The following is a 6,000-nucleotide window of genomic DNA, read 5'->3' on the forward strand; positions in this document are numbered from 1 at the left end:
GCTCTTAGTCATATAATTAGGAAAATGGAAAACATACATATATGAAAAATCTTTTACATCAATGCTCATAGCAGCATTCACAACAGCCCCCAAATGGAAATAACCTAAATGTCCATTAACTGATGCCAAAAAAATGACGTATTGACACAAAGTTATTCTGAGGTTAAATACAACAATATGTCCAATAATATAACTAGTCACATGGGGTTATACAGTCTGTTGCCATGCATATGAAATATCTATAAGAGGCAAATGGACAGAGATAAGGAGTAGATTTATCAGTTGGGATTATCTAGTCCTCCTAAGACTGGAGAAATGGGTACAGAGGGTAAGAGAATGACTGTCAGTTGGTAAAGATGTTTTATTAGCGTGAGGAATATATCCTAAAATTAGTTGTAGTGCTGATTATGCAATTCTGATAATATACTGACTCATTATTTTATGTTACAAGGTTTGATTTTTATCCTATATGAATTATATCTCATATCTCAATAAAATATTCAGTAATGAGAAGTATAAGAATAGATGGCTTTGTGGATGAACTTAAAATAATTTAAATAATTAATATCAGTGGGCTGGGGATATGGCCTAGTGGCAAGAGTGCGTGCCTCATAAACATGAAGCCCTGGGTTCAATTCCCCAGCACCACATATACAGAAAACGGCCAGAAGTGGCACTGTGGCTCAAGTGGCAGAGTGCTAGCCTTGAGCAAAAAGAAGGCAGGGATAGTGCTCAGGCCTTGAGTCCAAGGCCCAGGACTGGCAAAAAACAAAACAAAACAAAACAAAACAAAGTAACAACAACAACAAAAACCACAGAAAAGATCTAAAATAAAAATCTAATATTATAAAATAAATTGATATCAATTTTACACTCTTCCTAAATATAGAGGAACATGGACAAGTGCCATCTTTATTTTATGAAGCCAACATTGTCCTGATACCAAAAATCAGCAAAATACATCAGGAAAATAAACATACAGACCAATATCACTTCTGCACATAAATTTAAAAAATCCTTAGTAAGCTGATAGTTCCATTCTTTTCAAAGCTTTCTGAGACTTTTTATAAAACAGCTTTATTGAAATTCACATAGGGAATTGCCAAGTTTTCTTCAATATTAAATGATATCATGTAACTATTTTCTTTGGATGGTAAACATAATGGATTGTAGTCACTGGTTTTAAACTATTGAAACAAATTTACATAGTTAGAATAAAACTGGTTATTTTGTGGAATATTGTTGCATCAAGTTACATGAGAGAGACTGATACATTTTCTTTTTGTCTATGTAATATAATCATACAATCTAGTGTTATTTGTCCATAAAAATACTGAACTAATGAGACTGAAAATATTATGATAATCACCCTTTGAAACCGTAGCTTCTTTTCTTGATGATCCTCTTGTATTCCCTTCCTGTGGTTGTACTTGCGCTATCACTGTATCTCATCTGAATACACTGCATGCTGTATATACTGGTATTAGAACTAGGAAAGTGAAAGGTAATACCAAAATCGAGAGACAAAGGATAAAAAGACAAACGACTGCAAAAGTAATACTTGCAAAACCATTTGGTGTAAACCAACTGAACAACTCATGGGGGGAAAGGGGGGGTGGAATGAGGGAGGAGGTAACAAACAGTACAAGAAATGTACCCAAGGCCTAACGTATGAAACTGTAACCTTTCTGTACATCAATTTGGCAATAAAATAAAAAAGAAAAACAAAAATATTATGATAATGAACAAAGACAGTGAAAAAGACAATGTTGTATAATTCTATTGATATGTAATGTCCTAAATAGAGAAGTATACAGAAATGGGAAGATACATTAGAGATTATTTAGGGATTTGGAGGATGGAGGTGATAAGTAGGTGATACCTAAATGGGACAAGGCTTTTGTTTGGGGGTGATGAGGCTGTTTCTTAAATTGACTTGTGTGTGTGTGTGTGTGTGTGTGTGTGTGTGTGTGTGTGTGTCCCATTGAATTATAAACTTTAATAGATGAATTATATGGCAATTGAATTATCACTCAATAAAACTTAAAAAAGAGTAACTTGAATTCTCAGATGTGACATTGGCAAGATGGCAGAATTCGAAGCCCCAGGCCCTACTTAATCTCCATGACGACACTGATTTAGTACAGAGGCTTGTGAGGAATACAGGTCTTTTAAGGAATCCAGAAATTGGTTAAGAGGTTTCTGTACCAGAAGCCAATGAGAGCCATTAAATCTGGTAGAAAAATTTGCAACAAACAATAGTAGAGTTTGTATTCCTGGAACAACAGAGCAATTAGTATGAAACTCGTAAGTCTCTATTTCTTAGTAAGGAAGAAAAATGGACACTGAAACATAATCAAAATTCTTCTTTTGTGGGAGGAGATGCCTTGAGACTAGTTTCTGTCTTGCTTAAAGCTAGTGCTAGTAAGAATGGGGTGCCAAATTGGAGGATACTGAAAAGAGATTAATGTGCACTAGACTATGCAGTATCACAGATAAATCCTAGGGGGAGCTCCAGTACTGCATACTGGACTACCAAAGCGGCTGCAGTACTACCGATGGAAACCGTGGAGATTGTGACCAGAGACCAGTGATAACCTTGATTTGTAGCACCTTTGTTCAAGGTAGTAGTTTCTGATGGGTGGGTTTACTTTTACACTGTCTATTGTGTTCCATTGGTGCAGGTCTCTTTAATTCTCTGTTTTGATTATTTCTGCTTTGTAGTATGTTCTGAAATCAGATAACATAACACCTCTTGCTTTGTTCTTTTTTTTTTTTTTACTTAAAATTGTATTTCTCTATCTGGATTTTTGGTGGCTTTGATCTATAATTTGCTTTGAGTAATATGGACAATTTAATAATATTGATTCTTTGAATCTATGGATACTGGATATCTTTTCAACTTTTTATGACCTGTTCAATTACTTTTATCAGTGGTTTATTATTTTTATTGTTTAGATCTATCTTCTTTGGATAAATTTCTTCATAGGGATTTTATTTCCATACCTAGTATAAGTTATTAATTTGTAATTTGTATTTTAAATTTGTATTGGCAGATAGCATTGCTTCTAATTTTTGTACATTGTGTATCTTATAAATATGAGATACTAATTTATTAGTTCTAATAGTTTCTTGGTGGAACTTTTAGAGTTTTCTATATAGAGGATGATGTCATCTATAAACAGTGACAATTTGAATTCCCTTCCACTTTGAGTAGACTATTTTTCATGCCTGGTGGCTCTTGTTGGGATTTCCAGTACTATGTTGAATGAAAATAGAGAAGTGGAGAAAGTATGTATCCTTATCTCTTTCTAGATCTTGGAAAGCTTTCTGCTTTCCCTCATTCAAAAGAGTGTTCATTGCCAGCTTATTATTAAAACCCCTTAACATGTTAAGGTACATTCCTTATATGCCCAATTTGTTAAGTAATTTTATCATGAGGGGGCATTGAACTTTGTCAAATGTCATAACAACTAAGATAGCCATATGTTTTTTGTTCCATTTGTGTGACTGTGTCTGTGTGTGTGTGCCATTTTGTGTTAAAAGTACTGCACTTTGCACTCAGGCCTGCTGAGCTATGCCTTTAGTCTAACTTGTTCTTTATCTATGAATATGATGTCTGTTTATTGATTTGTATAAAAGTTGAATCATATTTTTATCCCTGAGATGAATTCCACTTGACCATGTTGCATTTTTCTTGGTAGTATTTTGCTGAGGAACTTTGTATATTCATCAATAATACTGGCCTGTAATTTTCTTTATTGTATTATTATTGTGTCTTGATATCAGGGTGACACTGAACTCATAAAATATATCTGGAATAATTCTTTTATTTTTTGGAATTAAGGGTATTAATTCTTCAAGAGTTGGTAGAACTCACCAATGAAGCTACCTGGTCATGGCATTTTCTTTGATAGGAGGCTTTTTATTATTGATTAAATCTTCTTACTTGTTATTAGTTTCTTCATGTTTTCAATTTCATTATGATTTACATCTGGTAAGGAAAAATCCCTAAATATGTACTCCATACTATGACTAAGTCATGAAGAAGTAGCTTTGAATTGGTCAGTTTTCTCTAAATTATGATTAAATTTTTGGTATATGGTTATTCATAATAATCTCTAGTGTGTTTCTGTGGTGTCAGATTCATATATCCTGTTTCACTTCTGATTTTATTTATTTGGACCTTTTCCTTCTTTTTCTTAATTGATTTGTCTATTTTATTTCCTTCTTATTTTTATTTTTTTGTGTACCAGTCCTAGAGCTTGAACTTGGCCTGGGAACGGTCCCTGAACCTTTTTGCTCAAAGCTAGTACGCTACTACTTCAACCACAGCTCCACTTCTATCCTTTTTGGTGCTTAATTGGAGATAAAAGTATCCTCAACTTTCCTGCTCAGACTGGCTTCAAACCTCAGTCCTCACATCTTAGCCTCCGGAGTAGCTAGTATTACAGGGCATGAGCCACTGGCAATGAGCATTCTTTTCTATTTCTAATTTACTTTTTTATTATGATTGTGCAAAGAGTTTCAACTCAACATCTAAGTTTGTGAGAACAATACATCTTGGTCAATGTCACCCTTTTCTTCTCATTTATGAAGTCAAAACAGTGAATGTTTATAATCTACCATCTTGTCTTGCCTTCCTTTCTGATATGAGTTCAATTTTTAAAAGTTTGTTGAGATTTCTCCAAGCATGTTGACTCATACCTGTAATTCTAGCTACTTGGGAGGCTGAGATTGAAAGTATTATGGTTCAAAGTTGGTTTTAGCAAAATGTTTACAAGATCTTCATCTCACCAATAAAATAAACAAGTAAAACCGAACCAAAAAAACTGGGGACAATGGTGCATATAGTAAGTGTAAATAGAAGGATGGTTGTTCAGACCAAACTGGGGTAAAAAAAAGACCTTATTTGAAAAACAGCGAACATTGCCATCAGCACAACAATGTTCATCGCAGCACAATTTGTCATAGCTAAAATATGGAACCAACCCAGATGCCCCTCAGTAGACGAATGGATCAGGAAAATGTGGTACATATACACAATGGAATTTTATGCCTCTATCAGAAAGAATGACATTGCCCTATTCATAAGGAAATGGAAGGACTTGGAAAAAATTATACTAAGTGACGTGAGCCAGACCCAAAGAAACATGGTCTCTATGATCTCCCTCATAGGGAATAATTAGCACAGGTTTAGGCTAGTCACAGCAGAGGATCACAAGAGCCTAATAGCTATGACCCTATGAATGCATAAGATGTTGCTAAGTGAAATGAACTCCATGTTATGGAAACGAGTGCTATATCACTGTTGTAATTACTTTCAACATGCCATGTGAAACCGTAGCTTCTATTGTTGATGATCCTCTTGTATCCCCTTCCTGTGGTTATACCTGCACTATCACTGTATCTTATCTGAGTACATTGGAAACTGTGTATACTGGTATTAGAACTAGGAAAGTGAAAGGGAATACCAAAATTGAGAGACACAGGATAAAAAGACAAACGACTACAAAAGCAATACTTGCAAAACCATTTGGTGTAAACCAACTGAACAACTCATGGGGGGAGAGGGAAAGGGGGAGGGAGGAGGGAGGAATGAAGGAGGAGGTAACAAACAGTACAAGAAATGTATTCAATGCCTAACGTATGAAACTGTAACCTCTCTGTACATCACTTTGACAATAAATAAGAAATAAAGAAAAGCAGTGAACATAAAAATGGCTAACAACATGGCTAGAGTAATAGTCTCTTAACCTAGGAAACTCAAGGCCCTTTGTTCAAACCCCACTACTGTTTAAAAATGGTTAGAATTTCTTTTGTAGCATCTCATATGATCGATCCTGATGAATATTCCATGTACTTGTGGTAAAAATATGTTTTCAGCATTTGTTGGAAGGATTGAGATGATCCGTTTGTTCTAGGATGCAAATTAAACTCTGGTTTGTTGATTTTCTGTCTTGGTGATCTTCTAATTGCTCAACTATTATGTGGGACTCT

The sequence above is a fragment of the Perognathus longimembris genome, chromosome 28 (genome assembly GCF_023159225.1).
Source record: "Perognathus longimembris pacificus isolate PPM17 chromosome 28, ASM2315922v1, whole genome shotgun sequence".
Taxonomy (NCBI): Eukaryota; Metazoa; Chordata; class Mammalia; order Rodentia; family Heteromyidae; genus Perognathus; species Perognathus longimembris.